Source organism: Dendropsophus ebraccatus, unplaced genomic scaffold, assembly GCF_027789765.1.
Source record: "Dendropsophus ebraccatus isolate aDenEbr1 unplaced genomic scaffold, aDenEbr1.pat pat_scaffold_609_ctg1, whole genome shotgun sequence".
Classification (NCBI taxonomy): Eukaryota; Metazoa; Chordata; class Amphibia; order Anura; family Hylidae; genus Dendropsophus; species Dendropsophus ebraccatus.
Window position 1 is genome coordinate 34210 of NW_027210208.1, and position 22462 is coordinate 56671.

General features: G+C 58.7%; 119 pseudogenes; all 119 read left to right on the forward strand.

Moving 5' to 3' along the window:
* Positions 1-34: 34 nt before the first annotated feature.
* LOC138778021 (5S ribosomal RNA) lies at positions 35-154 on the forward strand (annotated as a pseudogene).
* A 69-nt stretch (positions 155-223) lies between these two features.
* On the forward strand, positions 224-343 carry LOC138778026 (5S ribosomal RNA; annotated as a pseudogene).
* Positions 344-412: 69 nt separating this feature from the next.
* Positions 413-532, forward strand: LOC138778027 (5S ribosomal RNA; annotated as a pseudogene).
* Positions 533-601: 69 nt separating this feature from the next.
* LOC138778028 (5S ribosomal RNA) lies at positions 602-721 on the forward strand (annotated as a pseudogene).
* Positions 722-790: 69 nt separating this feature from the next.
* LOC138778029 (5S ribosomal RNA) lies at positions 791-910 on the forward strand (annotated as a pseudogene).
* A 69-nt stretch (positions 911-979) lies between these two features.
* Positions 980-1099, forward strand: LOC138778030 (5S ribosomal RNA; annotated as a pseudogene).
* A 69-nt stretch (positions 1100-1168) lies between these two features.
* LOC138778031 (5S ribosomal RNA) lies at positions 1169-1288 on the forward strand (annotated as a pseudogene).
* A 69-nt stretch (positions 1289-1357) lies between these two features.
* On the forward strand, positions 1358-1477 carry LOC138778032 (5S ribosomal RNA; annotated as a pseudogene).
* A 69-nt stretch (positions 1478-1546) lies between these two features.
* On the forward strand, positions 1547-1666 carry LOC138778033 (5S ribosomal RNA; annotated as a pseudogene).
* Positions 1667-1735: 69 nt separating this feature from the next.
* Positions 1736-1855, forward strand: LOC138778034 (5S ribosomal RNA; annotated as a pseudogene).
* Positions 1856-1924: 69 nt separating this feature from the next.
* Positions 1925-2044, forward strand: LOC138778036 (5S ribosomal RNA; annotated as a pseudogene).
* Positions 2045-2113: 69 nt separating this feature from the next.
* LOC138778037 (5S ribosomal RNA) lies at positions 2114-2233 on the forward strand (annotated as a pseudogene).
* A 69-nt stretch (positions 2234-2302) lies between these two features.
* On the forward strand, positions 2303-2422 carry LOC138778038 (5S ribosomal RNA; annotated as a pseudogene).
* A 69-nt stretch (positions 2423-2491) lies between these two features.
* On the forward strand, positions 2492-2611 carry LOC138778039 (5S ribosomal RNA; annotated as a pseudogene).
* A 69-nt stretch (positions 2612-2680) lies between these two features.
* Positions 2681-2800, forward strand: LOC138778040 (5S ribosomal RNA; annotated as a pseudogene).
* Positions 2801-2869: 69 nt separating this feature from the next.
* LOC138777663 (5S ribosomal RNA) lies at positions 2870-2989 on the forward strand (annotated as a pseudogene).
* A 69-nt stretch (positions 2990-3058) lies between these two features.
* On the forward strand, positions 3059-3178 carry LOC138777664 (5S ribosomal RNA; annotated as a pseudogene).
* A 69-nt stretch (positions 3179-3247) lies between these two features.
* LOC138777665 (5S ribosomal RNA) lies at positions 3248-3367 on the forward strand (annotated as a pseudogene).
* Positions 3368-3436: 69 nt separating this feature from the next.
* Positions 3437-3556, forward strand: LOC138777666 (5S ribosomal RNA; annotated as a pseudogene).
* Positions 3557-3625: 69 nt separating this feature from the next.
* On the forward strand, positions 3626-3745 carry LOC138777667 (5S ribosomal RNA; annotated as a pseudogene).
* Positions 3746-3814: 69 nt separating this feature from the next.
* On the forward strand, positions 3815-3934 carry LOC138777670 (5S ribosomal RNA; annotated as a pseudogene).
* A 69-nt stretch (positions 3935-4003) lies between these two features.
* Positions 4004-4123, forward strand: LOC138777671 (5S ribosomal RNA; annotated as a pseudogene).
* Positions 4124-4192: 69 nt separating this feature from the next.
* On the forward strand, positions 4193-4312 carry LOC138777672 (5S ribosomal RNA; annotated as a pseudogene).
* A 69-nt stretch (positions 4313-4381) lies between these two features.
* LOC138777673 (5S ribosomal RNA) lies at positions 4382-4501 on the forward strand (annotated as a pseudogene).
* Positions 4502-4570: 69 nt separating this feature from the next.
* On the forward strand, positions 4571-4690 carry LOC138777675 (5S ribosomal RNA; annotated as a pseudogene).
* A 69-nt stretch (positions 4691-4759) lies between these two features.
* On the forward strand, positions 4760-4879 carry LOC138777676 (5S ribosomal RNA; annotated as a pseudogene).
* Positions 4880-4948: 69 nt separating this feature from the next.
* On the forward strand, positions 4949-5068 carry LOC138777677 (5S ribosomal RNA; annotated as a pseudogene).
* A 69-nt stretch (positions 5069-5137) lies between these two features.
* LOC138777678 (5S ribosomal RNA) lies at positions 5138-5257 on the forward strand (annotated as a pseudogene).
* Positions 5258-5326: 69 nt separating this feature from the next.
* Positions 5327-5446, forward strand: LOC138777679 (5S ribosomal RNA; annotated as a pseudogene).
* Positions 5447-5515: 69 nt separating this feature from the next.
* LOC138777680 (5S ribosomal RNA) lies at positions 5516-5635 on the forward strand (annotated as a pseudogene).
* Positions 5636-5704: 69 nt separating this feature from the next.
* LOC138777682 (5S ribosomal RNA) lies at positions 5705-5824 on the forward strand (annotated as a pseudogene).
* A 69-nt stretch (positions 5825-5893) lies between these two features.
* Positions 5894-6013, forward strand: LOC138777683 (5S ribosomal RNA; annotated as a pseudogene).
* A 69-nt stretch (positions 6014-6082) lies between these two features.
* Positions 6083-6202, forward strand: LOC138777684 (5S ribosomal RNA; annotated as a pseudogene).
* Positions 6203-6271: 69 nt separating this feature from the next.
* LOC138777685 (5S ribosomal RNA) lies at positions 6272-6391 on the forward strand (annotated as a pseudogene).
* A 69-nt stretch (positions 6392-6460) lies between these two features.
* On the forward strand, positions 6461-6580 carry LOC138777686 (5S ribosomal RNA; annotated as a pseudogene).
* A 69-nt stretch (positions 6581-6649) lies between these two features.
* LOC138777687 (5S ribosomal RNA) lies at positions 6650-6769 on the forward strand (annotated as a pseudogene).
* Positions 6770-6838: 69 nt separating this feature from the next.
* On the forward strand, positions 6839-6958 carry LOC138777688 (5S ribosomal RNA; annotated as a pseudogene).
* Positions 6959-7027: 69 nt separating this feature from the next.
* On the forward strand, positions 7028-7147 carry LOC138777689 (5S ribosomal RNA; annotated as a pseudogene).
* Positions 7148-7216: 69 nt separating this feature from the next.
* LOC138777691 (5S ribosomal RNA) lies at positions 7217-7336 on the forward strand (annotated as a pseudogene).
* Positions 7337-7405: 69 nt separating this feature from the next.
* On the forward strand, positions 7406-7525 carry LOC138777692 (5S ribosomal RNA; annotated as a pseudogene).
* A 69-nt stretch (positions 7526-7594) lies between these two features.
* Positions 7595-7714, forward strand: LOC138777694 (5S ribosomal RNA; annotated as a pseudogene).
* A 69-nt stretch (positions 7715-7783) lies between these two features.
* Positions 7784-7903, forward strand: LOC138777695 (5S ribosomal RNA; annotated as a pseudogene).
* A 69-nt stretch (positions 7904-7972) lies between these two features.
* On the forward strand, positions 7973-8092 carry LOC138777696 (5S ribosomal RNA; annotated as a pseudogene).
* A 69-nt stretch (positions 8093-8161) lies between these two features.
* LOC138777697 (5S ribosomal RNA) lies at positions 8162-8281 on the forward strand (annotated as a pseudogene).
* A 69-nt stretch (positions 8282-8350) lies between these two features.
* LOC138777698 (5S ribosomal RNA) lies at positions 8351-8470 on the forward strand (annotated as a pseudogene).
* A 69-nt stretch (positions 8471-8539) lies between these two features.
* On the forward strand, positions 8540-8659 carry LOC138777699 (5S ribosomal RNA; annotated as a pseudogene).
* A 69-nt stretch (positions 8660-8728) lies between these two features.
* LOC138777700 (5S ribosomal RNA) lies at positions 8729-8848 on the forward strand (annotated as a pseudogene).
* Positions 8849-8917: 69 nt separating this feature from the next.
* LOC138777701 (5S ribosomal RNA) lies at positions 8918-9037 on the forward strand (annotated as a pseudogene).
* A 69-nt stretch (positions 9038-9106) lies between these two features.
* Positions 9107-9226, forward strand: LOC138777702 (5S ribosomal RNA; annotated as a pseudogene).
* Positions 9227-9295: 69 nt separating this feature from the next.
* Positions 9296-9415, forward strand: LOC138777703 (5S ribosomal RNA; annotated as a pseudogene).
* A 69-nt stretch (positions 9416-9484) lies between these two features.
* On the forward strand, positions 9485-9604 carry LOC138777705 (5S ribosomal RNA; annotated as a pseudogene).
* A 69-nt stretch (positions 9605-9673) lies between these two features.
* Positions 9674-9793, forward strand: LOC138777706 (5S ribosomal RNA; annotated as a pseudogene).
* Positions 9794-9862: 69 nt separating this feature from the next.
* Positions 9863-9982, forward strand: LOC138777707 (5S ribosomal RNA; annotated as a pseudogene).
* Positions 9983-10051: 69 nt separating this feature from the next.
* LOC138777708 (5S ribosomal RNA) lies at positions 10052-10171 on the forward strand (annotated as a pseudogene).
* A 69-nt stretch (positions 10172-10240) lies between these two features.
* LOC138777709 (5S ribosomal RNA) lies at positions 10241-10360 on the forward strand (annotated as a pseudogene).
* Positions 10361-10429: 69 nt separating this feature from the next.
* LOC138777710 (5S ribosomal RNA) lies at positions 10430-10549 on the forward strand (annotated as a pseudogene).
* A 69-nt stretch (positions 10550-10618) lies between these two features.
* LOC138777711 (5S ribosomal RNA) lies at positions 10619-10738 on the forward strand (annotated as a pseudogene).
* A 69-nt stretch (positions 10739-10807) lies between these two features.
* LOC138777712 (5S ribosomal RNA) lies at positions 10808-10927 on the forward strand (annotated as a pseudogene).
* Positions 10928-10996: 69 nt separating this feature from the next.
* On the forward strand, positions 10997-11116 carry LOC138777713 (5S ribosomal RNA; annotated as a pseudogene).
* A 69-nt stretch (positions 11117-11185) lies between these two features.
* Positions 11186-11305, forward strand: LOC138777714 (5S ribosomal RNA; annotated as a pseudogene).
* A 69-nt stretch (positions 11306-11374) lies between these two features.
* Positions 11375-11494, forward strand: LOC138777717 (5S ribosomal RNA; annotated as a pseudogene).
* A 69-nt stretch (positions 11495-11563) lies between these two features.
* LOC138777718 (5S ribosomal RNA) lies at positions 11564-11683 on the forward strand (annotated as a pseudogene).
* A 69-nt stretch (positions 11684-11752) lies between these two features.
* LOC138777719 (5S ribosomal RNA) lies at positions 11753-11872 on the forward strand (annotated as a pseudogene).
* Positions 11873-11941: 69 nt separating this feature from the next.
* On the forward strand, positions 11942-12061 carry LOC138777720 (5S ribosomal RNA; annotated as a pseudogene).
* Positions 12062-12130: 69 nt separating this feature from the next.
* On the forward strand, positions 12131-12250 carry LOC138777721 (5S ribosomal RNA; annotated as a pseudogene).
* Positions 12251-12319: 69 nt separating this feature from the next.
* LOC138777722 (5S ribosomal RNA) lies at positions 12320-12439 on the forward strand (annotated as a pseudogene).
* Positions 12440-12508: 69 nt separating this feature from the next.
* Positions 12509-12628, forward strand: LOC138777723 (5S ribosomal RNA; annotated as a pseudogene).
* Positions 12629-12697: 69 nt separating this feature from the next.
* On the forward strand, positions 12698-12817 carry LOC138777724 (5S ribosomal RNA; annotated as a pseudogene).
* A 69-nt stretch (positions 12818-12886) lies between these two features.
* Positions 12887-13006, forward strand: LOC138777725 (5S ribosomal RNA; annotated as a pseudogene).
* Positions 13007-13075: 69 nt separating this feature from the next.
* Positions 13076-13195, forward strand: LOC138777726 (5S ribosomal RNA; annotated as a pseudogene).
* A 69-nt stretch (positions 13196-13264) lies between these two features.
* Positions 13265-13384, forward strand: LOC138777728 (5S ribosomal RNA; annotated as a pseudogene).
* Positions 13385-13453: 69 nt separating this feature from the next.
* On the forward strand, positions 13454-13573 carry LOC138777729 (5S ribosomal RNA; annotated as a pseudogene).
* A 69-nt stretch (positions 13574-13642) lies between these two features.
* LOC138777730 (5S ribosomal RNA) lies at positions 13643-13762 on the forward strand (annotated as a pseudogene).
* Positions 13763-13831: 69 nt separating this feature from the next.
* LOC138777731 (5S ribosomal RNA) lies at positions 13832-13951 on the forward strand (annotated as a pseudogene).
* Positions 13952-14020: 69 nt separating this feature from the next.
* Positions 14021-14140, forward strand: LOC138777733 (5S ribosomal RNA; annotated as a pseudogene).
* A 69-nt stretch (positions 14141-14209) lies between these two features.
* Positions 14210-14329, forward strand: LOC138777734 (5S ribosomal RNA; annotated as a pseudogene).
* A 69-nt stretch (positions 14330-14398) lies between these two features.
* Positions 14399-14518, forward strand: LOC138777735 (5S ribosomal RNA; annotated as a pseudogene).
* A 69-nt stretch (positions 14519-14587) lies between these two features.
* On the forward strand, positions 14588-14707 carry LOC138777736 (5S ribosomal RNA; annotated as a pseudogene).
* A 69-nt stretch (positions 14708-14776) lies between these two features.
* On the forward strand, positions 14777-14896 carry LOC138777737 (5S ribosomal RNA; annotated as a pseudogene).
* A 69-nt stretch (positions 14897-14965) lies between these two features.
* LOC138777738 (5S ribosomal RNA) lies at positions 14966-15085 on the forward strand (annotated as a pseudogene).
* Positions 15086-15154: 69 nt separating this feature from the next.
* LOC138777740 (5S ribosomal RNA) lies at positions 15155-15274 on the forward strand (annotated as a pseudogene).
* A 69-nt stretch (positions 15275-15343) lies between these two features.
* On the forward strand, positions 15344-15463 carry LOC138777741 (5S ribosomal RNA; annotated as a pseudogene).
* A 69-nt stretch (positions 15464-15532) lies between these two features.
* Positions 15533-15652, forward strand: LOC138777742 (5S ribosomal RNA; annotated as a pseudogene).
* A 69-nt stretch (positions 15653-15721) lies between these two features.
* LOC138777743 (5S ribosomal RNA) lies at positions 15722-15841 on the forward strand (annotated as a pseudogene).
* A 69-nt stretch (positions 15842-15910) lies between these two features.
* LOC138777744 (5S ribosomal RNA) lies at positions 15911-16030 on the forward strand (annotated as a pseudogene).
* Positions 16031-16099: 69 nt separating this feature from the next.
* LOC138777745 (5S ribosomal RNA) lies at positions 16100-16219 on the forward strand (annotated as a pseudogene).
* Positions 16220-16288: 69 nt separating this feature from the next.
* On the forward strand, positions 16289-16408 carry LOC138777746 (5S ribosomal RNA; annotated as a pseudogene).
* Positions 16409-16477: 69 nt separating this feature from the next.
* On the forward strand, positions 16478-16597 carry LOC138777747 (5S ribosomal RNA; annotated as a pseudogene).
* Positions 16598-16666: 69 nt separating this feature from the next.
* Positions 16667-16786, forward strand: LOC138777749 (5S ribosomal RNA; annotated as a pseudogene).
* A 69-nt stretch (positions 16787-16855) lies between these two features.
* Positions 16856-16975, forward strand: LOC138777750 (5S ribosomal RNA; annotated as a pseudogene).
* A 69-nt stretch (positions 16976-17044) lies between these two features.
* LOC138777752 (5S ribosomal RNA) lies at positions 17045-17164 on the forward strand (annotated as a pseudogene).
* A 69-nt stretch (positions 17165-17233) lies between these two features.
* LOC138777753 (5S ribosomal RNA) lies at positions 17234-17353 on the forward strand (annotated as a pseudogene).
* A 69-nt stretch (positions 17354-17422) lies between these two features.
* Positions 17423-17542, forward strand: LOC138777754 (5S ribosomal RNA; annotated as a pseudogene).
* Positions 17543-17611: 69 nt separating this feature from the next.
* LOC138777755 (5S ribosomal RNA) lies at positions 17612-17731 on the forward strand (annotated as a pseudogene).
* A 69-nt stretch (positions 17732-17800) lies between these two features.
* On the forward strand, positions 17801-17920 carry LOC138777756 (5S ribosomal RNA; annotated as a pseudogene).
* Positions 17921-17989: 69 nt separating this feature from the next.
* LOC138777757 (5S ribosomal RNA) lies at positions 17990-18109 on the forward strand (annotated as a pseudogene).
* A 69-nt stretch (positions 18110-18178) lies between these two features.
* On the forward strand, positions 18179-18298 carry LOC138777758 (5S ribosomal RNA; annotated as a pseudogene).
* A 69-nt stretch (positions 18299-18367) lies between these two features.
* LOC138777760 (5S ribosomal RNA) lies at positions 18368-18487 on the forward strand (annotated as a pseudogene).
* A 69-nt stretch (positions 18488-18556) lies between these two features.
* On the forward strand, positions 18557-18676 carry LOC138777761 (5S ribosomal RNA; annotated as a pseudogene).
* Positions 18677-18745: 69 nt separating this feature from the next.
* LOC138777762 (5S ribosomal RNA) lies at positions 18746-18865 on the forward strand (annotated as a pseudogene).
* A 69-nt stretch (positions 18866-18934) lies between these two features.
* On the forward strand, positions 18935-19054 carry LOC138777764 (5S ribosomal RNA; annotated as a pseudogene).
* Positions 19055-19123: 69 nt separating this feature from the next.
* Positions 19124-19243, forward strand: LOC138777765 (5S ribosomal RNA; annotated as a pseudogene).
* A 69-nt stretch (positions 19244-19312) lies between these two features.
* LOC138777766 (5S ribosomal RNA) lies at positions 19313-19432 on the forward strand (annotated as a pseudogene).
* Positions 19433-19501: 69 nt separating this feature from the next.
* LOC138777767 (5S ribosomal RNA) lies at positions 19502-19621 on the forward strand (annotated as a pseudogene).
* Positions 19622-19690: 69 nt separating this feature from the next.
* On the forward strand, positions 19691-19810 carry LOC138777768 (5S ribosomal RNA; annotated as a pseudogene).
* A 69-nt stretch (positions 19811-19879) lies between these two features.
* Positions 19880-19999, forward strand: LOC138777769 (5S ribosomal RNA; annotated as a pseudogene).
* Positions 20000-20068: 69 nt separating this feature from the next.
* On the forward strand, positions 20069-20188 carry LOC138777771 (5S ribosomal RNA; annotated as a pseudogene).
* Positions 20189-20257: 69 nt separating this feature from the next.
* LOC138777772 (5S ribosomal RNA) lies at positions 20258-20377 on the forward strand (annotated as a pseudogene).
* A 69-nt stretch (positions 20378-20446) lies between these two features.
* Positions 20447-20566, forward strand: LOC138777773 (5S ribosomal RNA; annotated as a pseudogene).
* A 69-nt stretch (positions 20567-20635) lies between these two features.
* LOC138777774 (5S ribosomal RNA) lies at positions 20636-20755 on the forward strand (annotated as a pseudogene).
* A 69-nt stretch (positions 20756-20824) lies between these two features.
* LOC138777776 (5S ribosomal RNA) lies at positions 20825-20944 on the forward strand (annotated as a pseudogene).
* Positions 20945-21013: 69 nt separating this feature from the next.
* On the forward strand, positions 21014-21133 carry LOC138777777 (5S ribosomal RNA; annotated as a pseudogene).
* Positions 21134-21202: 69 nt separating this feature from the next.
* On the forward strand, positions 21203-21322 carry LOC138777778 (5S ribosomal RNA; annotated as a pseudogene).
* A 69-nt stretch (positions 21323-21391) lies between these two features.
* On the forward strand, positions 21392-21511 carry LOC138777779 (5S ribosomal RNA; annotated as a pseudogene).
* A 69-nt stretch (positions 21512-21580) lies between these two features.
* Positions 21581-21700, forward strand: LOC138777780 (5S ribosomal RNA; annotated as a pseudogene).
* A 69-nt stretch (positions 21701-21769) lies between these two features.
* On the forward strand, positions 21770-21889 carry LOC138777782 (5S ribosomal RNA; annotated as a pseudogene).
* A 69-nt stretch (positions 21890-21958) lies between these two features.
* Positions 21959-22078, forward strand: LOC138777783 (5S ribosomal RNA; annotated as a pseudogene).
* A 69-nt stretch (positions 22079-22147) lies between these two features.
* Positions 22148-22267, forward strand: LOC138777784 (5S ribosomal RNA; annotated as a pseudogene).
* Positions 22268-22336: 69 nt separating this feature from the next.
* LOC138777785 (5S ribosomal RNA) lies at positions 22337-22456 on the forward strand (annotated as a pseudogene).
* The last annotated feature ends 6 nt before the right edge of the window (positions 22457-22462 follow it).

Genomic DNA, 22462 nt, shown 5'->3' on the forward strand with positions numbered 1-22462 from the left:
ATCCTCAAAAGGAAGCCTCGCTTTAGCAGAGCTCGTCAGCGGCCATTCTAAGCTGAAGGTGCCTGCCCTCGTCAGATCGCAGACTGCTACACGGCTTAAGGCCCGGCAAGTACCAGCATGGGAGACTGGCTGGGAATCCCGGGTGCCGCTGGCTTTTTGCCAATGGCAGCTCCAACGGCCCCTTTATCCATCCTCAAAAGGAAGCCTCGCTTTAGCAGAGCTCGTCAGCGGCCATTCTAAGCTGAAGGTGCCTGCCCTCGTCAGATCGCAGACTGCTACACGGCTTAAGGCCCGGCAAGTACCAGCATGGGAGACTGGCTGGGAATCCCGGGTGCCGCTGGCTTTTTGCCAATGGCAGCTCCAACGGCCCCTTTATCCATCCTCAAAAGGAAGCCTCGCTTTAGCAGAGCTCGTCAGCGGCCATTCTAAGCTGAAGGTGCCTGCCCTCGTCAGATCGCAGACTGCTACACGGCTTAAGGCCCGGCAAGTACCAGCATGGGAGACTGGCTGGGAATCCCGGGTGCCGCTGGCTTTTTGCCAATGGCAGCTCCAACGGCCCCTTTATCCATCCTCAAAAGGAAGCCTCGCTTTAGCAGAGCTCGTCAGCGGCCATTCTAAGCTGAAGGTGCCTGCCCTCGTCAGATCGCAGACTGCTACACGGCTTAAGGCCCGGCAAGTACCAGCATGGGAGACTGGCTGGGAATCCCGGGTGCCGCTGGCTTTTTGCCAATGGCAGCTCCAACGGCCCCTTTATCCATCCTCAAAAGGAAGCCTCGCTTTAGCAGAGCTCGTCAGCGGCCATTCTAAGCTGAAGGTGCCTGCCCTCGTCAGATCGCAGACTGCTACACGGCTTAAGGCCCGGCAAGTACCAGCATGGGAGACTGGCTGGGAATCCCGGGTGCCGCTGGCTTTTTGCCAATGGCAGCTCCAACGGCCCCTTTATCCATCCTCAAAAGGAAGCCTCGCTTTAGCAGAGCTCGTCAGCGGCCATTCTAAGCTGAAGGTGCCTGCCCTCGTCAGATCGCAGACTGCTACACGGCTTAAGGCCCGGCAAGTACCAGCATGGGAGACTGGCTGGGAATCCCGGGTGCCGCTGGCTTTTTGCCAATGGCAGCTCCAACGGCCCCTTTATCCATCCTCAAAAGGAAGCCTCGCTTTAGCAGAGCTCGTCAGCGGCCATTCTAAGCTGAAGGTGCCTGCCCTCGTCAGATCGCAGACTGCTACACGGCTTAAGGCCCGGCAAGTACCAGCATGGGAGACTGGCTGGGAATCCCGGGTGCCGCTGGCTTTTTGCCAATGGCAGCTCCAACGGCCCCTTTATCCATCCTCAAAAGGAAGCCTCGCTTTAGCAGAGCTCGTCAGCGGCCATTCTAAGCTGAAGGTGCCTGCCCTCGTCAGATCGCAGACTGCTACACGGCTTAAGGCCCGGCAAGTACCAGCATGGGAGACTGGCTGGGAATCCCGGGTGCCGCTGGCTTTTTGCCAATGGCAGCTCCAACGGCCCCTTTATCCATCCTCAAAAGGAAGCCTCGCTTTAGCAGAGCTCGTCAGCGGCCATTCTAAGCTGAAGGTGCCTGCCCTCGTCAGATCGCAGACTGCTACACGGCTTAAGGCCCGGCAAGTACCAGCATGGGAGACTGGCTGGGAATCCCGGGTGCCGCTGGCTTTTTGCCAATGGCAGCTCCAACGGCCCCTTTATCCATCCTCAAAAGGAAGCCTCGCTTTAGCAGAGCTCGTCAGCGGCCATTCTAAGCTGAAGGTGCCTGCCCTCGTCAGATCGCAGACTGCTACACGGCTTAAGGCCCGGCAAGTACCAGCATGGGAGACTGGCTGGGAATCCCGGGTGCCGCTGGCTTTTTGCCAATGGCAGCTCCAACGGCCCCTTTATCCATCCTCAAAAGGAAGCCTCGCTTTAGCAGAGCTCGTCAGCGGCCATTCTAAGCTGAAGGTGCCTGCCCTCGTCAGATCGCAGACTGCTACACGGCTTAAGGCCCGGCAAGTACCAGCATGGGAGACTGGCTGGGAATCCCGGGTGCCGCTGGCTTTTTGCCAATGGCAGCTCCAACGGCCCCTTTATCCATCCTCAAAAGGAAGCCTCGCTTTAGCAGAGCTCGTCAGCGGCCATTCTAAGCTGAAGGTGCCTGCCCTCGTCAGATCGCAGACTGCTACACGGCTTAAGGCCCGGCAAGTACCAGCATGGGAGACTGGCTGGGAATCCCGGGTGCCGCTGGCTTTTTGCCAATGGCAGCTCCAACGGCCCCTTTATCCATCCTCAAAAGGAAGCCTCGCTTTAGCAGAGCTCGTCAGCGGCCATTCTAAGCTGAAGGTGCCTGCCCTCGTCAGATCGCAGACTGCTACACGGCTTAAGGCCCGGCAAGTACCAGCATGGGAGACTGGCTGGGAATCCCGGGTGCCGCTGGCTTTTTGCCAATGGCAGCTCCAACGGCCCCTTTATCCATCCTCAAAAGGAAGCCTCGCTTTAGCAGAGCTCGTCAGCGGCCATTCTAAGCTGAAGGTGCCTGCCCTCGTCAGATCGCAGACTGCTACACGGCTTAAGGCCCGGCAAGTACCAGCATGGGAGACTGGCTGGGAATCCCGGGTGCCGCTGGCTTTTTGCCAATGGCAGCTCCAACGGCCCCTTTATCCATCCTCAAAAGGAAGCCTCGCTTTAGCAGAGCTCGTCAGCGGCCATTCTAAGCTGAAGGTGCCTGCCCTCGTCAGATCGCAGACTGCTACACGGCTTAAGGCCCGGCAAGTACCAGCATGGGAGACTGGCTGGGAATCCCGGGTGCCGCTGGCTTTTTGCCAATGGCAGCTCCAACGGCCCCTTTATCCATCCTCAAAAGGAAGCCTCGCTTTAGCAGAGCTCGTCAGCGGCCATTCTAAGCTGAAGGTGCCTGCCCTCGTCAGATCGCAGACTGCTACACGGCTTAAGGCCCGGCAAGTACCAGCATGGGAGACTGGCTGGGAATCCCGGGTGCCGCTGGCTTTTTGCCAATGGCAGCTCCAACGGCCCCTTTATCCATCCTCAAAAGGAAGCCTCGCTTTAGCAGAGCTCGTCAGCGGCCATTCTAAGCTGAAGGTGCCTGCCCTCGTCAGATCGCAGACTGCTACACGGCTTAAGGCCCGGCAAGTACCAGCATGGGAGACTGGCTGGGAATCCCGGGTGCCGCTGGCTTTTTGCCAATGGCAGCTCCAACGGCCCCTTTATCCATCCTCAAAAGGAAGCCTCGCTTTAGCAGAGCTCGTCAGCGGCCATTCTAAGCTGAAGGTGCCTGCCCTCGTCAGATCGCAGACTGCTACACGGCTTAAGGCCCGGCAAGTACCAGCATGGGAGACTGGCTGGGAATCCCGGGTGCCGCTGGCTTTTTGCCAATGGCAGCTCCAACGGCCCCTTTATCCATCCTCAAAAGGAAGCCTCGCTTTAGCAGAGCTCGTCAGCGGCCATTCTAAGCTGAAGGTGCCTGCCCTCGTCAGATCGCAGACTGCTACACGGCTTAAGGCCCGGCAAGTACCAGCATGGGAGACTGGCTGGGAATCCCGGGTGCCGCTGGCTTTTTGCCAATGGCAGCTCCAACGGCCCCTTTATCCATCCTCAAAAGGAAGCCTCGCTTTAGCAGAGCTCGTCAGCGGCCATTCTAAGCTGAAGGTGCCTGCCCTCGTCAGATCGCAGACTGCTACACGGCTTAAGGCCCGGCAAGTACCAGCATGGGAGACTGGCTGGGAATCCCGGGTGCCGCTGGCTTTTTGCCAATGGCAGCTCCAACGGCCCCTTTATCCATCCTCAAAAGGAAGCCTCGCTTTAGCAGAGCTCGTCAGCGGCCATTCTAAGCTGAAGGTGCCTGCCCTCGTCAGATCGCAGACTGCTACACGGCTTAAGGCCCGGCAAGTACCAGCATGGGAGACTGGCTGGGAATCCCGGGTGCCGCTGGCTTTTTGCCAATGGCAGCTCCAACGGCCCCTTTATCCATCCTCAAAAGGAAGCCTCGCTTTAGCAGAGCTCGTCAGCGGCCATTCTAAGCTGAAGGTGCCTGCCCTCGTCAGATCGCAGACTGCTACACGGCTTAAGGCCCGGCAAGTACCAGCATGGGAGACTGGCTGGGAATCCCGGGTGCCGCTGGCTTTTTGCCAATGGCAGCTCCAACGGCCCCTTTATCCATCCTCAAAAGGAAGCCTCGCTTTAGCAGAGCTCGTCAGCGGCCATTCTAAGCTGAAGGTGCCTGCCCTCGTCAGATCGCAGACTGCTACACGGCTTAAGGCCCGGCAAGTACCAGCATGGGAGACTGGCTGGGAATCCCGGGTGCCGCTGGCTTTTTGCCAATGGCAGCTCCAACGGCCCCTTTATCCATCCTCAAAAGGAAGCCTCGCTTTAGCAGAGCTCGTCAGCGGCCATTCTAAGCTGAAGGTGCCTGCCCTCGTCAGATCGCAGACTGCTACACGGCTTAAGGCCCGGCAAGTACCAGCATGGGAGACTGGCTGGGAATCCCGGGTGCCGCTGGCTTTTTGCCAATGGCAGCTCCAACGGCCCCTTTATCCATCCTCAAAAGGAAGCCTCGCTTTAGCAGAGCTCGTCAGCGGCCATTCTAAGCTGAAGGTGCCTGCCCTCGTCAGATCGCAGACTGCTACACGGCTTAAGGCCCGGCAAGTACCAGCATGGGAGACTGGCTGGGAATCCCGGGTGCCGCTGGCTTTTTGCCAATGGCAGCTCCAACGGCCCCTTTATCCATCCTCAAAAGGAAGCCTCGCTTTAGCAGAGCTCGTCAGCGGCCATTCTAAGCTGAAGGTGCCTGCCCTCGTCAGATCGCAGACTGCTACACGGCTTAAGGCCCGGCAAGTACCAGCATGGGAGACTGGCTGGGAATCCCGGGTGCCGCTGGCTTTTTGCCAATGGCAGCTCCAACGGCCCCTTTATCCATCCTCAAAAGGAAGCCTCGCTTTAGCAGAGCTCGTCAGCGGCCATTCTAAGCTGAAGGTGCCTGCCCTCGTCAGATCGCAGACTGCTACACGGCTTAAGGCCCGGCAAGTACCAGCATGGGAGACTGGCTGGGAATCCCGGGTGCCGCTGGCTTTTTGCCAATGGCAGCTCCAACGGCCCCTTTATCCATCCTCAAAAGGAAGCCTCGCTTTAGCAGAGCTCGTCAGCGGCCATTCTAAGCTGAAGGTGCCTGCCCTCGTCAGATCGCAGACTGCTACACGGCTTAAGGCCCGGCAAGTACCAGCATGGGAGACTGGCTGGGAATCCCGGGTGCCGCTGGCTTTTTGCCAATGGCAGCTCCAACGGCCCCTTTATCCATCCTCAAAAGGAAGCCTCGCTTTAGCAGAGCTCGTCAGCGGCCATTCTAAGCTGAAGGTGCCTGCCCTCGTCAGATCGCAGACTGCTACACGGCTTAAGGCCCGGCAAGTACCAGCATGGGAGACTGGCTGGGAATCCCGGGTGCCGCTGGCTTTTTGCCAATGGCAGCTCCAACGGCCCCTTTATCCATCCTCAAAAGGAAGCCTCGCTTTAGCAGAGCTCGTCAGCGGCCATTCTAAGCTGAAGGTGCCTGCCCTCGTCAGATCGCAGACTGCTACACGGCTTAAGGCCCGGCAAGTACCAGCATGGGAGACTGGCTGGGAATCCCGGGTGCCGCTGGCTTTTTGCCAATGGCAGCTCCAACGGCCCCTTTATCCATCCTCAAAAGGAAGCCTCGCTTTAGCAGAGCTCGTCAGCGGCCATTCTAAGCTGAAGGTGCCTGCCCTCGTCAGATCGCAGACTGCTACACGGCTTAAGGCCCGGCAAGTACCAGCATGGGAGACTGGCTGGGAATCCCGGGTGCCGCTGGCTTTTTGCCAATGGCAGCTCCAACGGCCCCTTTATCCATCCTCAAAAGGAAGCCTCGCTTTAGCAGAGCTCGTCAGCGGCCATTCTAAGCTGAAGGTGCCTGCCCTCGTCAGATCGCAGACTGCTACACGGCTTAAGGCCCGGCAAGTACCAGCATGGGAGACTGGCTGGGAATCCCGGGTGCCGCTGGCTTTTTGCCAATGGCAGCTCCAACGGCCCCTTTATCCATCCTCAAAAGGAAGCCTCGCTTTAGCAGAGCTCGTCAGCGGCCATTCTAAGCTGAAGGTGCCTGCCCTCGTCAGATCGCAGACTGCTACACGGCTTAAGGCCCGGCAAGTACCAGCATGGGAGACTGGCTGGGAATCCCGGGTGCCGCTGGCTTTTTGCCAATGGCAGCTCCAACGGCCCCTTTATCCATCCTCAAAAGGAAGCCTCGCTTTAGCAGAGCTCGTCAGCGGCCATTCTAAGCTGAAGGTGCCTGCCCTCGTCAGATCGCAGACTGCTACACGGCTTAAGGCCCGGCAAGTACCAGCATGGGAGACTGGCTGGGAATCCCGGGTGCCGCTGGCTTTTTGCCAATGGCAGCTCCAACGGCCCCTTTATCCATCCTCAAAAGGAAGCCTCGCTTTAGCAGAGCTCGTCAGCGGCCATTCTAAGCTGAAGGTGCCTGCCCTCGTCAGATCGCAGACTGCTACACGGCTTAAGGCCCGGCAAGTACCAGCATGGGAGACTGGCTGGGAATCCCGGGTGCCGCTGGCTTTTTGCCAATGGCAGCTCCAACGGCCCCTTTATCCATCCTCAAAAGGAAGCCTCGCTTTAGCAGAGCTCGTCAGCGGCCATTCTAAGCTGAAGGTGCCTGCCCTCGTCAGATCGCAGACTGCTACACGGCTTAAGGCCCGGCAAGTACCAGCATGGGAGACTGGCTGGGAATCCCGGGTGCCGCTGGCTTTTTGCCAATGGCAGCTCCAACGGCCCCTTTATCCATCCTCAAAAGGAAGCCTCGCTTTAGCAGAGCTCGTCAGCGGCCATTCTAAGCTGAAGGTGCCTGCCCTCGTCAGATCGCAGACTGCTACACGGCTTAAGGCCCGGCAAGTACCAGCATGGGAGACTGGCTGGGAATCCCGGGTGCCGCTGGCTTTTTGCCAATGGCAGCTCCAACGGCCCCTTTATCCATCCTCAAAAGGAAGCCTCGCTTTAGCAGAGCTCGTCAGCGGCCATTCTAAGCTGAAGGTGCCTGCCCTCGTCAGATCGCAGACTGCTACACGGCTTAAGGCCCGGCAAGTACCAGCATGGGAGACTGGCTGGGAATCCCGGGTGCCGCTGGCTTTTTGCCAATGGCAGCTCCAACGGCCCCTTTATCCATCCTCAAAAGGAAGCCTCGCTTTAGCAGAGCTCGTCAGCGGCCATTCTAAGCTGAAGGTGCCTGCCCTCGTCAGATCGCAGACTGCTACACGGCTTAAGGCCCGGCAAGTACCAGCATGGGAGACTGGCTGGGAATCCCGGGTGCCGCTGGCTTTTTGCCAATGGCAGCTCCAACGGCCCCTTTATCCATCCTCAAAAGGAAGCCTCGCTTTAGCAGAGCTCGTCAGCGGCCATTCTAAGCTGAAGGTGCCTGCCCTCGTCAGATCGCAGACTGCTACACGGCTTAAGGCCCGGCAAGTACCAGCATGGGAGACTGGCTGGGAATCCCGGGTGCCGCTGGCTTTTTGCCAATGGCAGCTCCAACGGCCCCTTTATCCATCCTCAAAAGGAAGCCTCGCTTTAGCAGAGCTCGTCAGCGGCCATTCTAAGCTGAAGGTGCCTGCCCTCGTCAGATCGCAGACTGCTACACGGCTTAAGGCCCGGCAAGTACCAGCATGGGAGACTGGCTGGGAATCCCGGGTGCCGCTGGCTTTTTGCCAATGGCAGCTCCAACGGCCCCTTTATCCATCCTCAAAAGGAAGCCTCGCTTTAGCAGAGCTCGTCAGCGGCCATTCTAAGCTGAAGGTGCCTGCCCTCGTCAGATCGCAGACTGCTACACGGCTTAAGGCCCGGCAAGTACCAGCATGGGAGACTGGCTGGGAATCCCGGGTGCCGCTGGCTTTTTGCCAATGGCAGCTCCAACGGCCCCTTTATCCATCCTCAAAAGGAAGCCTCGCTTTAGCAGAGCTCGTCAGCGGCCATTCTAAGCTGAAGGTGCCTGCCCTCGTCAGATCGCAGACTGCTACACGGCTTAAGGCCCGGCAAGTACCAGCATGGGAGACTGGCTGGGAATCCCGGGTGCCGCTGGCTTTTTGCCAATGGCAGCTCCAACGGCCCCTTTATCCATCCTCAAAAGGAAGCCTCGCTTTAGCAGAGCTCGTCAGCGGCCATTCTAAGCTGAAGGTGCCTGCCCTCGTCAGATCGCAGACTGCTACACGGCTTAAGGCCCGGCAAGTACCAGCATGGGAGACTGGCTGGGAATCCCGGGTGCCGCTGGCTTTTTGCCAATGGCAGCTCCAACGGCCCCTTTATCCATCCTCAAAAGGAAGCCTCGCTTTAGCAGAGCTCGTCAGCGGCCATTCTAAGCTGAAGGTGCCTGCCCTCGTCAGATCGCAGACTGCTACACGGCTTAAGGCCCGGCAAGTACCAGCATGGGAGACTGGCTGGGAATCCCGGGTGCCGCTGGCTTTTTGCCAATGGCAGCTCCAACGGCCCCTTTATCCATCCTCAAAAGGAAGCCTCGCTTTAGCAGAGCTCGTCAGCGGCCATTCTAAGCTGAAGGTGCCTGCCCTCGTCAGATCGCAGACTGCTACACGGCTTAAGGCCCGGCAAGTACCAGCATGGGAGACTGGCTGGGAATCCCGGGTGCCGCTGGCTTTTTGCCAATGGCAGCTCCAACGGCCCCTTTATCCATCCTCAAAAGGAAGCCTCGCTTTAGCAGAGCTCGTCAGCGGCCATTCTAAGCTGAAGGTGCCTGCCCTCGTCAGATCGCAGACTGCTACACGGCTTAAGGCCCGGCAAGTACCAGCATGGGAGACTGGCTGGGAATCCCGGGTGCCGCTGGCTTTTTGCCAATGGCAGCTCCAACGGCCCCTTTATCCATCCTCAAAAGGAAGCCTCGCTTTAGCAGAGCTCGTCAGCGGCCATTCTAAGCTGAAGGTGCCTGCCCTCGTCAGATCGCAGACTGCTACACGGCTTAAGGCCCGGCAAGTACCAGCATGGGAGACTGGCTGGGAATCCCGGGTGCCGCTGGCTTTTTGCCAATGGCAGCTCCAACGGCCCCTTTATCCATCCTCAAAAGGAAGCCTCGCTTTAGCAGAGCTCGTCAGCGGCCATTCTAAGCTGAAGGTGCCTGCCCTCGTCAGATCGCAGACTGCTACACGGCTTAAGGCCCGGCAAGTACCAGCATGGGAGACTGGCTGGGAATCCCGGGTGCCGCTGGCTTTTTGCCAATGGCAGCTCCAACGGCCCCTTTATCCATCCTCAAAAGGAAGCCTCGCTTTAGCAGAGCTCGTCAGCGGCCATTCTAAGCTGAAGGTGCCTGCCCTCGTCAGATCGCAGACTGCTACACGGCTTAAGGCCCGGCAAGTACCAGCATGGGAGACTGGCTGGGAATCCCGGGTGCCGCTGGCTTTTTGCCAATGGCAGCTCCAACGGCCCCTTTATCCATCCTCAAAAGGAAGCCTCGCTTTAGCAGAGCTCGTCAGCGGCCATTCTAAGCTGAAGGTGCCTGCCCTCGTCAGATCGCAGACTGCTACACGGCTTAAGGCCCGGCAAGTACCAGCATGGGAGACTGGCTGGGAATCCCGGGTGCCGCTGGCTTTTTGCCAATGGCAGCTCCAACGGCCCCTTTATCCATCCTCAAAAGGAAGCCTCGCTTTAGCAGAGCTCGTCAGCGGCCATTCTAAGCTGAAGGTGCCTGCCCTCGTCAGATCGCAGACTGCTACACGGCTTAAGGCCCGGCAAGTACCAGCATGGGAGACTGGCTGGGAATCCCGGGTGCCGCTGGCTTTTTGCCAATGGCAGCTCCAACGGCCCCTTTATCCATCCTCAAAAGGAAGCCTCGCTTTAGCAGAGCTCGTCAGCGGCCATTCTAAGCTGAAGGTGCCTGCCCTCGTCAGATCGCAGACTGCTACACGGCTTAAGGCCCGGCAAGTACCAGCATGGGAGACTGGCTGGGAATCCCGGGTGCCGCTGGCTTTTTGCCAATGGCAGCTCCAACGGCCCCTTTATCCATCCTCAAAAGGAAGCCTCGCTTTAGCAGAGCTCGTCAGCGGCCATTCTAAGCTGAAGGTGCCTGCCCTCGTCAGATCGCAGACTGCTACACGGCTTAAGGCCCGGCAAGTACCAGCATGGGAGACTGGCTGGGAATCCCGGGTGCCGCTGGCTTTTTGCCAATGGCAGCTCCAACGGCCCCTTTATCCATCCTCAAAAGGAAGCCTCGCTTTAGCAGAGCTCGTCAGCGGCCATTCTAAGCTGAAGGTGCCTGCCCTCGTCAGATCGCAGACTGCTACACGGCTTAAGGCCCGGCAAGTACCAGCATGGGAGACTGGCTGGGAATCCCGGGTGCCGCTGGCTTTTTGCCAATGGCAGCTCCAACGGCCCCTTTATCCATCCTCAAAAGGAAGCCTCGCTTTAGCAGAGCTCGTCAGCGGCCATTCTAAGCTGAAGGTGCCTGCCCTCGTCAGATCGCAGACTGCTACACGGCTTAAGGCCCGGCAAGTACCAGCATGGGAGACTGGCTGGGAATCCCGGGTGCCGCTGGCTTTTTGCCAATGGCAGCTCCAACGGCCCCTTTATCCATCCTCAAAAGGAAGCCTCGCTTTAGCAGAGCTCGTCAGCGGCCATTCTAAGCTGAAGGTGCCTGCCCTCGTCAGATCGCAGACTGCTACACGGCTTAAGGCCCGGCAAGTACCAGCATGGGAGACTGGCTGGGAATCCCGGGTGCCGCTGGCTTTTTGCCAATGGCAGCTCCAACGGCCCCTTTATCCATCCTCAAAAGGAAGCCTCGCTTTAGCAGAGCTCGTCAGCGGCCATTCTAAGCTGAAGGTGCCTGCCCTCGTCAGATCGCAGACTGCTACACGGCTTAAGGCCCGGCAAGTACCAGCATGGGAGACTGGCTGGGAATCCCGGGTGCCGCTGGCTTTTTGCCAATGGCAGCTCCAACGGCCCCTTTATCCATCCTCAAAAGGAAGCCTCGCTTTAGCAGAGCTCGTCAGCGGCCATTCTAAGCTGAAGGTGCCTGCCCTCGTCAGATCGCAGACTGCTACACGGCTTAAGGCCCGGCAAGTACCAGCATGGGAGACTGGCTGGGAATCCCGGGTGCCGCTGGCTTTTTGCCAATGGCAGCTCCAACGGCCCCTTTATCCATCCTCAAAAGGAAGCCTCGCTTTAGCAGAGCTCGTCAGCGGCCATTCTAAGCTGAAGGTGCCTGCCCTCGTCAGATCGCAGACTGCTACACGGCTTAAGGCCCGGCAAGTACCAGCATGGGAGACTGGCTGGGAATCCCGGGTGCCGCTGGCTTTTTGCCAATGGCAGCTCCAACGGCCCCTTTATCCATCCTCAAAAGGAAGCCTCGCTTTAGCAGAGCTCGTCAGCGGCCATTCTAAGCTGAAGGTGCCTGCCCTCGTCAGATCGCAGACTGCTACACGGCTTAAGGCCCGGCAAGTACCAGCATGGGAGACTGGCTGGGAATCCCGGGTGCCGCTGGCTTTTTGCCAATGGCAGCTCCAACGGCCCCTTTATCCATCCTCAAAAGGAAGCCTCGCTTTAGCAGAGCTCGTCAGCGGCCATTCTAAGCTGAAGGTGCCTGCCCTCGTCAGATCGCAGACTGCTACACGGCTTAAGGCCCGGCAAGTACCAGCATGGGAGACTGGCTGGGAATCCCGGGTGCCGCTGGCTTTTTGCCAATGGCAGCTCCAACGGCCCCTTTATCCATCCTCAAAAGGAAGCCTCGCTTTAGCAGAGCTCGTCAGCGGCCATTCTAAGCTGAAGGTGCCTGCCCTCGTCAGATCGCAGACTGCTACACGGCTTAAGGCCCGGCAAGTACCAGCATGGGAGACTGGCTGGGAATCCCGGGTGCCGCTGGCTTTTTGCCAATGGCAGCTCCAACGGCCCCTTTATCCATCCTCAAAAGGAAGCCTCGCTTTAGCAGAGCTCGTCAGCGGCCATTCTAAGCTGAAGGTGCCTGCCCTCGTCAGATCGCAGACTGCTACACGGCTTAAGGCCCGGCAAGTACCAGCATGGGAGACTGGCTGGGAATCCCGGGTGCCGCTGGCTTTTTGCCAATGGCAGCTCCAACGGCCCCTTTATCCATCCTCAAAAGGAAGCCTCGCTTTAGCAGAGCTCGTCAGCGGCCATTCTAAGCTGAAGGTGCCTGCCCTCGTCAGATCGCAGACTGCTACACGGCTTAAGGCCCGGCAAGTACCAGCATGGGAGACTGGCTGGGAATCCCGGGTGCCGCTGGCTTTTTGCCAATGGCAGCTCCAACGGCCCCTTTATCCATCCTCAAAAGGAAGCCTCGCTTTAGCAGAGCTCGTCAGCGGCCATTCTAAGCTGAAGGTGCCTGCCCTCGTCAGATCGCAGACTGCTACACGGCTTAAGGCCCGGCAAGTACCAGCATGGGAGACTGGCTGGGAATCCCGGGTGCCGCTGGCTTTTTGCCAATGGCAGCTCCAACGGCCCCTTTATCCATCCTCAAAAGGAAGCCTCGCTTTAGCAGAGCTCGTCAGCGGCCATTCTAAGCTGAAGGTGCCTGCCCTCGTCAGATCGCAGACTGCTACACGGCTTAAGGCCCGGCAAGTACCAGCATGGGAGACTGGCTGGGAATCCCGGGTGCCGCTGGCTTTTTGCCAATGGCAGCTCCAACGGCCCCTTTATCCATCCTCAAAAGGAAGCCTCGCTTTAGCAGAGCTCGTCAGCGGCCATTCTAAGCTGAAGGTGCCTGCCCTCGTCAGATCGCAGACTGCTACACGGCTTAAGGCCCGGCAAGTACCAGCATGGGAGACTGGCTGGGAATCCCGGGTGCCGCTGGCTTTTTGCCAATGGCAGCTCCAACGGCCCCTTTATCCATCCTCAAAAGGAAGCCTCGCTTTAGCAGAGCTCGTCAGCGGCCATTCTAAGCTGAAGGTGCCTGCCCTCGTCAGATCGCAGACTGCTACACGGCTTAAGGCCCGGCAAGTACCAGCATGGGAGACTGGCTGGGAATCCCGGGTGCCGCTGGCTTTTTGCCAATGGCAGCTCCAACGGCCCCTTTATCCATCCTCAAAAGGAAGCCTCGCTTTAGCAGAGCTCGTCAGCGGCCATTCTAAGCTGAAGGTGCCTGCCCTCGTCAGATCGCAGACTGCTACACGGCTTAAGGCCCGGCAAGTACCAGCATGGGAGACTGGCTGGGAATCCCGGGTGCCGCTGGCTTTTTGCCAATGGCAGCTCCAACGGCCCCTTTATCCATCCTCAAAAGGAAGCCTCGCTTTAGCAGAGCTCGTCAGCGGCCATTCTAAGCTGAAGGTGCCTGCCCTCGTCAGATCGCAGACTGCTACACGGCTTAAGGCCCGGCAAGTACCAGCATGGGAGACTGGCTGGGAATCCCGGGTGCCGCTGGCTTTTTGCCAATGGCAGCTCCAACGGCCCCTTTATCCATCCTCAAAAGGAAGCCTCGCTTTAGCAGAGCTCGTCAGCGGCCATTCTAAGCTGAAGGTGCCTGCCCTCGTCAGATCGCAGACTGCTACACGGCTTAAGGCCCGGCAAGTACCAGCATGGGAGACTGGCTGGGAATCCCGGGTGCCGCTGGCTTTTTGCCAATGGCAGCTCCAACGGCCCCTTTATCCATCCTCAAAAGGAAGCCTCGCTTTAGCAGAGCTCGTCAGCGGCCATTCTAAGCTGAAGGTGCCTGCCCTCGTCAGATCGCAGACTGCTACACGGCTTAAGGCCCGGCAAGTACCAGCATGGGAGACTGGCTGGGAATCCCGGGTGCCGCTGGCTTTTTGCCAATGGCAGCTCCAACGGCCCCTTTATCCATCCTCAAAAGGAAGCCTCGCTTTAGCAGAGCTCGTCAGCGGCCATTCTAAGCTGAAGGTGCCTGCCCTCGTCAGATCGCAGACTGCTACACGGCTTAAGGCCCGGCAAGTACCAGCATGGGAGACTGGCTGGGAATCCCGGGTGCCGCTGGCTTTTTGCCAATGGCAGCTCCAACGGCCCCTTTATCCATCCTCAAAAGGAAGCCTCGCTTTAGCAGAGCTCGTCAGCGGCCATTCTAAGCTGAAGGTGCCTGCCCTCGTCAGATCGCAGACTGCTACACGGCTTAAGGCCCGGCAAGTACCAGCATGGGAGACTGGCTGGGAATCCCGGGTGCCGCTGGCTTTTTGCCAATGGCAGCTCCAACGGCCCCTTTATCCATCCTCAAAAGGAAGCCTCGCTTTAGCAGAGCTCGTCAGCGGCCATTCTAAGCTGAAGGTGCCTGCCCTCGTCAGATCGCAGACTGCTACACGGCTTAAGGCCCGGCAAGTACCAGCATGGGAGACTGGCTGGGAATCCCGGGTGCCGCTGGCTTTTTGCCAATGGCAGCTCCAACGGCCCCTTTATCCATCCTCAAAAGGAAGCCTCGCTTTAGCAGAGCTCGTCAGCGGCCATTCTAAGCTGAAGGTGCCTGCCCTCGTCAGATCGCAGACTGCTACACGGCTTAAGGCCCGGCAAGTACCAGCATGGGAGACTGGCTGGGAATCCCGGGTGCCGCTGGCTTTTTGCCAATGGCAGCTCCAACGGCCCCTTTATCCATCCTCAAAAGGAAGCCTCGCTTTAGCAGAGCTCGTCAGCGGCCATTCTAAGCTGAAGGTGCCTGCCCTCGTCAGATCGCAGACTGCTACACGGCTTAAGGCCCGGCAAGTACCAGCATGGGAGACTGGCTGGGAATCCCGGGTGCCGCTGGCTTTTTGCCAATGGCAGCTCCAACGGCCCCTTTATCCATCCTCAAAAGGAAGCCTCGCTTTAGCAGAGCTCGTCAGCGGCCATTCTAAGCTGAAGGTGCCTGCCCTCGTCAGATCGCAGACTGCTACACGGCTTAAGGCCCGGCAAGTACCAGCATGGGAGACTGGCTGGGAATCCCGGGTGCCGCTGGCTTTTTGCCAATGGCAGCTCCAACGGCCCCTTTATCCATCCTCAAAAGGAAGCCTCGCTTTAGCAGAGCTCGTCAGCGGCCATTCTAAGCTGAAGGTGCCTGCCCTCGTCAGATCGCAGACTGCTACACGGCTTAAGGCCCGGCAAGTACCAGCATGGGAGACTGGCTGGGAATCCCGGGTGCCGCTGGCTTTTTGCCAATGGCAGCTCCAACGGCCCCTTTATCCATCCTCAAAAGGAAGCCTCGCTTTAGCAGAGCTCGTCAGCGGCCATTCTAAGCTGAAGGTGCCTGCCCTCGTCAGATCGCAGACTGCTACACGGCTTAAGGCCCGGCAAGTACCAGCATGGGAGACTGGCTGGGAATCCCGGGTGCCGCTGGCTTTTTGCCAATGGCAGCTCCAACGGCCCCTTTATCCATCCTCAAAAGGAAGCCTCGCTTTAGCAGAGCTCGTCAGCGGCCATTCTAAGCTGAAGGTGCCTGCCCTCGTCAGATCGCAGACTGCTACACGGCTTAAGGCCCGGCAAGTACCAGCATGGGAGACTGGCTGGGAATCCCGGGTGCCGCTGGCTTTTTGCCAATGGCAGCTCCAACGGCCCCTTTATCCATCCTCAAAAGGAAGCCTCGCTTTAGCAGAGCTCGTCAGCGGCCATTCTAAGCTGAAGGTGCCTGCCCTCGTCAGATCGCAGACTGCTACACGGCTTAAGGCCCGGCAAGTACCAGCATGGGAGACTGGCTGGGAATCCCGGGTGCCGCTGGCTTTTTGCCAATGGCAGCTCCAACGGCCCCTTTATCCATCCTCAAAAGGAAGCCTCGCTTTAGCAGAGCTCGTCAGCGGCCATTCTAAGCTGAAGGTGCCTGCCCTCGTCAGATCGCAGACTGCTACACGGCTTAAGGCCCGGCAAGTACCAGCATGGGAGACTGGCTGGGAATCCCGGGTGCCGCTGGCTTTTTGCCAATGGCAGCTCCAACGGCCCCTTTATCCATCCTCAAAAGGAAGCCTCGCTTTAGCAGAGCTCGTCAGCGGCCATTCTAAGCTGAAGGTGCCTGCCCTCGTCAGATCGCAGACTGCTACACGGCTTAAGGCCCGGCAAGTACCAGCATGGGAGACTGGCTGGGAATCCCGGGTGCCGCTGGCTTTTTGCCAATGGCAGCTCCAACGGCCCCTTTATCCATCCTCAAAAGGAAGCCTCGCTTTAGCAGAGCTCGTCAGCGGCCATTCTAAGCTGAAGGTGCCTGCCCTCGTCAGATCGCAGACTGCTACACGGCTTAAGGCCCGGCAAGTACCAGCATGGGAGACTGGCTGGGAATCCCGGGTGCCGCTGGCTTTTTGCCAATGGCAGCTCCAACGGCCCCTTTATCCATCCTCAAAAGGAAGCCTCGCTTTAGCAGAGCTCGTCAGCGGCCATTCTAAGCTGAAGGTGCCTGCCCTCGTCAGATCGCAGACTGCTACACGGCTTAAGGCCCGGCAAGTACCAGCATGGGAGACTGGCTGGGAATCCCGGGTGCCGCTGGCTTTTTGCCAATGGCAGCTCCAACGGCCCCTTTATCCATCCTCAAAAGGAAGCCTCGCTTTAGCAGAGCTCGTCAGCGGCCATTCTAAGCTGAAGGTGCCTGCCCTCGTCAGATCGCAGACTGCTACACGGCTTAAGGCCCGGCAAGTACCAGCATGGGAGACTGGCTGGGAATCCCGGGTGCCGCTGGCTTTTTGCCAATGGCAGCTCCAACGGCCCCTTTATCCATCCTCAAAAGGAAGCCTCGCTTTAGCAGAGCTCGTCAGCGGCCATTCTAAGCTGAAGGTGCCTGCCCTCGTCAGATCGCAGACTGCTACACGGCTTAAGGCCCGGCAAGTACCAGCATGGGAGACTGGCTGGGAATCCCGGGTGCCGCTGGCTTTTTGCCAATGGCAGCTCCAACGGCCCCTTTATCCATCCTCAAAAGGAAGCCTCGCTTTAGCAGAGCTCGTCAGCGGCCATTCTAAGCTGAAGGTGCCTGCCCTCGTCAGATCGCAGACTGCTACACGGCTTAAGGCCCGGCAAGTACCAGCATGGGAGACTGGCTGGGAATCCCGGGTGCCGCTGGCTTTTTGCCAATGGCAGCTCCAACGGCCCCTTTATCCATCCTCAAAAGGAAGCCTCGCTTTAGCAGAGCTCGTCAGCGGCCATTCTAAGCTGAAGGTGCCTGCCCTCGTCAGATCGCAGACTGCTACACGGCTTAAGGCCCGGCAAGTACCAGCATGGGAGACTGGCTGGGAATCCCGGGTGCCGCTGGCTTTTTGCCAATGGCAGCTCCAACGGCCCCTTTATCCATCCTCAAAAGGAAGCCTCGCTTTAGCAGAGCTCGTCAGCGGCCATTCTAAGCTGAAGGTGCCTGCCCTCGTCAGATCGCAGACTGCTACACGGCTTAAGGCCCGGCAAGTACCAGCATGGGAGACTGGCTGGGAATCCCGGGTGCCGCTGGCTTTTTGCCAATGGCAGCTCCAACGGCCCCTTTATCCATCCTCAAAAGGAAGCCTCGCTTTAGCAGAGCTCGTCAGCGGCCATTCTAAGCTGAAGGTGCCTGCCCTCGTCAGATCGCAGACTGCTACACGGCTTAAGGCCCGGCAAGTACCAGCATGGGAGACTGGCTGGGAATCCCGGGTGCCGCTGGCTTTTTGCCAATGGCAGCTCCAACGGCCCCTTTATCCATCCTCAAAAGGAAGCCTCGCTTTAGCAGAGCTCGTCAGCGGCCATTCTAAGCTGAAGGTGCCTGCCCTCGTCAGATCGCAGACTGCTACACGGCTTAAGGCCCGGCAAGTACCAGCATGGGAGACTGGCTGGGAATCCCGGGTGCCGCTGGCTTTTTGCCAATGGCAGCTCCAACGGCCCCTTTATCCATCCTCAAAAGGAAGCCTCGCTTTAGCAGAGCTCGTCAGCGGCCATTCTAAGCTGAAGGTGCCTGCCCTCGTCAGATCGCAGACTGCTACACGGCTTAAGGCCCGGCAAGTACCAGCATGGGAGACTGGCTGGGAATCCCGGGTGCCGCTGGCTTTTTGCCAATGGCAGCTCCAACGGCCCCTTTATCCATCCTCAAAAGGAAGCCTCGCTTTAGCAGAGCTCGTCAGCGGCCATTCTAAGCTGAAGGTGCCTGCCCTCGTCAGATCGCAGACTGCTACACGGCTTAAGGCCCGGCAAGTACCAGCATGGGAGACTGGCTGGGAATCCCGGGTGCCGCTGGCTTTTTGCCAATGGCAGCTCCAACGGCCCCTTTATCCATCCTCAAAAGGAAGCCTCGCTTTAGCAGAGCTCGTCAGCGGCCATTCTAAGCTGAAGGTGCCTGCCCTCGTCAGATCGCAGACTGCTACACGGCTTAAGGCCCGGCAAGTACCAGCATGGGAGACTGGCTGGGAATCCCGGGTGCCGCTGGCTTTTTGCCAATGGCAGCTCCAACGGCCCCTTTATCCATCCTCAAAAGGAAGCCTCGCTTTAGCAGAGCTCGTCAGCGGCCATTCTAAGCTGAAGGTGCCTGCCCTCGTCAGATCGCAGACTGCTACACGGCTTAAGGCCCGGCAAGTACCAGCATGGGAGACTGGCTGGGAATCCCGGGTGCCGCTGGCTTTTTGCCAATGGCAGCTCCAACGGCCCCTTTATCCATCCTCAAAAGGAAGCCTCGCTTTAGCAGAGCTCGTCAGCGGCCATTCTAAGCTGAAGGTGCCTGCCCTCGTCAGATCGCAGACTGCTACACGGCTTAAGGCCCGGCAAGTACCAGCATGGGAGACTGGCTGGGAATCCCGGGTGCCGCTGGCTTTTTGCCAATGGCAGCTCCAACGGCCCCTTTATCCATCCTCAAAAGGAAGCCTCGCTTTAGCAGAGCTCGTCAGCGGCCATTCTAAGCTGAAGGTGCCTGCCCTCGTCAGATCGCAGACTGCTACACGGCTTAAGGCCCGGCAAGTACCAGCATGGGAGACTGGCTGGGAATCCCGGGTGCCGCTGGCTTTTTGCCAATGGCAGCTCCAACGGCCCCTTTATCCATCCTCAAAAGGAAGCCTCGCTTTAGCAGAGCTCGTCAGCGGCCATTCTAAGCTGAAGGTGCCTGCCCTCGTCAGATCGCAGACTGCTACACGGCTTAAGGCCCGGCAAGTACCAGCATGGGAGACTGGCTGGGAATCCCGGGTGCCGCTGGCTTTTTGCCAATGGCAGCTCCAACGGCCCCTTTATCCATCCTCAAAAGGAAGCCTCGCTTTAGCAGAGCTCGTCAGCGGCCATTCTAAGCTGAAGGTGCCTGCCCTCGTCAGATCGCAGACTGCTACACGGCTTAAGGCCCGGCAAGTACCAGCATGGGAGACTGGCTGGGAATCCCGGGTGCCGCTGGCTTTTTGCCAATGGCAGCTCCAACGGCCCCTTTATCCATCCTCAAAAGGAAGCCTCGCTTTAGCAGAGCTCGTCAGCGGCCATTCTAAGCTGAAGGTGCCTGCCCTCGTCAGATCGCAGACTGCTACACGGCTTAAGGCCCGGCAAGTACCAGCATGGGAGACTGGCTGGGAATCCCGGGTGCCGCTGGCTTTTTGCCAATGGCAGCTCCAACGGCCCCTTTATCCATCCTCAAAAGGAAGCCTCGCTTTAGCAGAGCTCGTCAGCGGCCATTCTAAGCTGAAGGTGCCTGCCCTCGTCAGATCGCAGACTGCTACACGGCTTAAGGCCCGGCAAGTACCAGCATGGGAGACTGGCTGGGAATCCCGGGTGCCGCTGGCTTTTTGCCAATGGCAGCTCCAACGGCCCCTTTATCCATCCTCAAAAGGAAGCCTCGCTTTAGCAGAGCTCGTCAGCGGCCATTCTAAGCTGAAGGTGCCTGCCCTCGTCAGATCGCAGACTGCTACACGGCTTAAGGCCCGGCAAGTACCAGCATGGGAGACTGGCTGGGAATCCCGGGTGCCGCTGGCTTTTTGCCAATGGCAGCTCCAACGGCCCCTTTATCCATCCTCAAAAGGAAGCCTCGCTTTAGCAGAGCTCGTCAGCGGCCATTCTAAGCTGAAGGTGCCTGCCCTCGTCAGATCGCAGACTGCTACACGGCTTAAGGCCCGGCAAGTACCAGCATGGGAGACTGGCTGGGAATCCCGGGTGCCGCTGGCTTTTTGCCAATGGCAGCTCCAACGGCCCCTTTATCCATCCTCAAAAGGAAGCCTCGCTTTAGCAGAGCTCGTCAGCGGCCATTCTAAGCTGAAGGTGCCTGCCCTCGTCAGATCGCAGACTGCTACACGGCTTAAGGCCCGGCAAGTACCAGCATGGGAGACTGGCTGGGAATCCCGGGTGCCGCTGGCTTTTTGCCAATGGCAGCTCCAACGGCCCCTTTATCCATCCTCAAAAGGAAGCCTCGCTTTAGCAGAGCTCGTCAGCGGCCATTCTAAGCTGAAGGTGCCTGCCCTCGTCAGATCGCAGACTGCTACACGGCTTAAGGCCCGGCAAGTACCAGCATGGGAGACTGGCTGGGAATCCCGGGTGCCGCTGGCTTTTTGCCAATGGCAGCTCCAACGGCCCCTTTATCCATCCTCAAAAGGAAGCCTCGCTTTAGCAGAGCTCGTCAGCGGCCATTCTAAGCTGAAGGTGCCTGCCCTCGTCAGATCGCAGACTGCTACACGGCTTAAGGCCCGGCAAGTACCAGCATGGGAGACTGGCTGGGAATCCCGGGTGCCGCTGGCTTTTTGCCAATGGCAGCTCCAACGGCCCCTTTATCCATCCTCAAAAGGAAGCCTCGCTTTAGCAGAGCTCGTCAGCGGCCATTCTAAGCTGAAGGTGCCTGCCCTCGTCAGATCGCAGACTGCTACACGGCTTAAGGCCCGGCAAGTACCAGCATGGGAGACTGGCTGGGAATCCCGGGTGCCGCTGGCTTTTTGCCAATGGCAGCTCCAACGGCCCCTTTATCCATCCTCAAAAGGAAGCCTCGCTTTAGCAGAGCTCGTCAGCGGCCATTCTAAGCTGAAGGTGCCTGCCCTCGTCAGATCGCAGACTGCTACACGGCTTAAGGCCCGGCAAGTACCAGCATGGGAGACTGGCTGGGAATCCCGGGTGCCGCTGGCTTTTTGCCAATGGCAGCTCCAACGGCCCCTTTATCCATCCTCAAAAGGAAGCCTCGCTTTAGCAGAGCTCGTCAGCGGCCATTCTAAGCTGAAGGTGCCTGCCCTCGTCAGATCGCAGACTGCTACACGGCTTAAGGCCCGGCAAGTACCAGCATGGGAGACTGGCTGGGAATCCCGGGTGCCGCTGGCTTTTTGCCAATGGCAGCTCCAACGGCCCCTTTATCCATCCTCAAAAGGAAGCCTCGCTTTAGCAGAGCTCGTCAGCGGCCATTCTAAGCTGAAGGTGCCTGCCCTCGTCAGATCGCAGACTGCTACACGGCTTAAGGCCCGGCAAGTACCAGCATGGGAGACTGGCTGGGAATCCCGGGTGCCGCTGGCTTTTTGCCAATGGCAGCTCCAACGGCCCCTTTATCCATCCTCAAAAGGAAGCCTCGCTTTAGCAGAGCTCGTCAGCGGCCATTCTAAGCTGAAGGTGCCTGCCCTCGTCAGATCGCAGACTGCTACACGGCTTAAGGCCCGGCAAGTACCAGCATGGGAGACTGGCTGGGAATCCCGGGTGCCGCTGGCTTTTTGCCAATGGCAGCTCCAACGGCCCCTTTATCCATCCTCAAAAGGAAGCCTCGCTTTAGCAGAGCTCGTCAGCGGCCATTCTAAGCTGAAGGTGCCTGCCCTCGTCAGATCGCAGACTGCTACACGGCTTAAGGCCCGGCAAGTACCAGCATGGGAGACTGGCTGGGAATCCCGGGTGCCGCTGGCTTTTTGCCAATGGCAGCTCCAACGGCCCCTTTATCCATCCTCAAAAGGAAGCCTCGCTTTAGCAGAGCTCGTCAGCGGCCATTCTAAGCTGAAGGTGCCTGCCCTCGTCAGATCGCAGACTGCTACACGGCTTAAGGCCCGGCAAGTACCAGCATGGGAGACTGGCTGGGAATCCCGGGTGCCGCTGGCTTTTTGCCAATGGCAGCTCCAACGGCCCCTTTATCCATCCTCAAAAGGAAGCCTCGCTTTAGCAGAGCTCGTCAGCGGCCATTCTAAGCTGAAGGTGCCTGCCCTCGTCAGATCGCAGACTGCTACACGGCTTAAGGCCCGGCAAGTACCAGCATGGGAGACTGGCTGGGAATCCCGGGTGCCGCTGGCTTTTTGCCAATGGCAGCTCCAACGGCCCCTTTATCCATCCTCAAAAGGAAGCCTCGCTTTAGCAGAGCTCGTCAGCGGCCATTCTAAGCTGAAGGTGCCTGCCCTCGTCAGATCGCAGACTGCTACACGGCTTAAGGCCCGGCAAGTACCAGCATGGGAGACTGGCTGGGAATCCCGGGTGCCGCTGGCTTTTTGCCAATGGCAGCTCCAACGGCCCCTTTATCCATCCTCAAAAGGAAGCCTCGCTTTAGCAGAGCTCGTCAGCGGCCATTCTAAGCTGAAGGTGCCTGCCCTCGTCAGATCGCAGACTGCTACACGGCTTAAGGCCCGGCAAGTACCAGCATGGGAGACTGGCTGGGAATCCCGGGTGCCGCTGGCTTTTTGC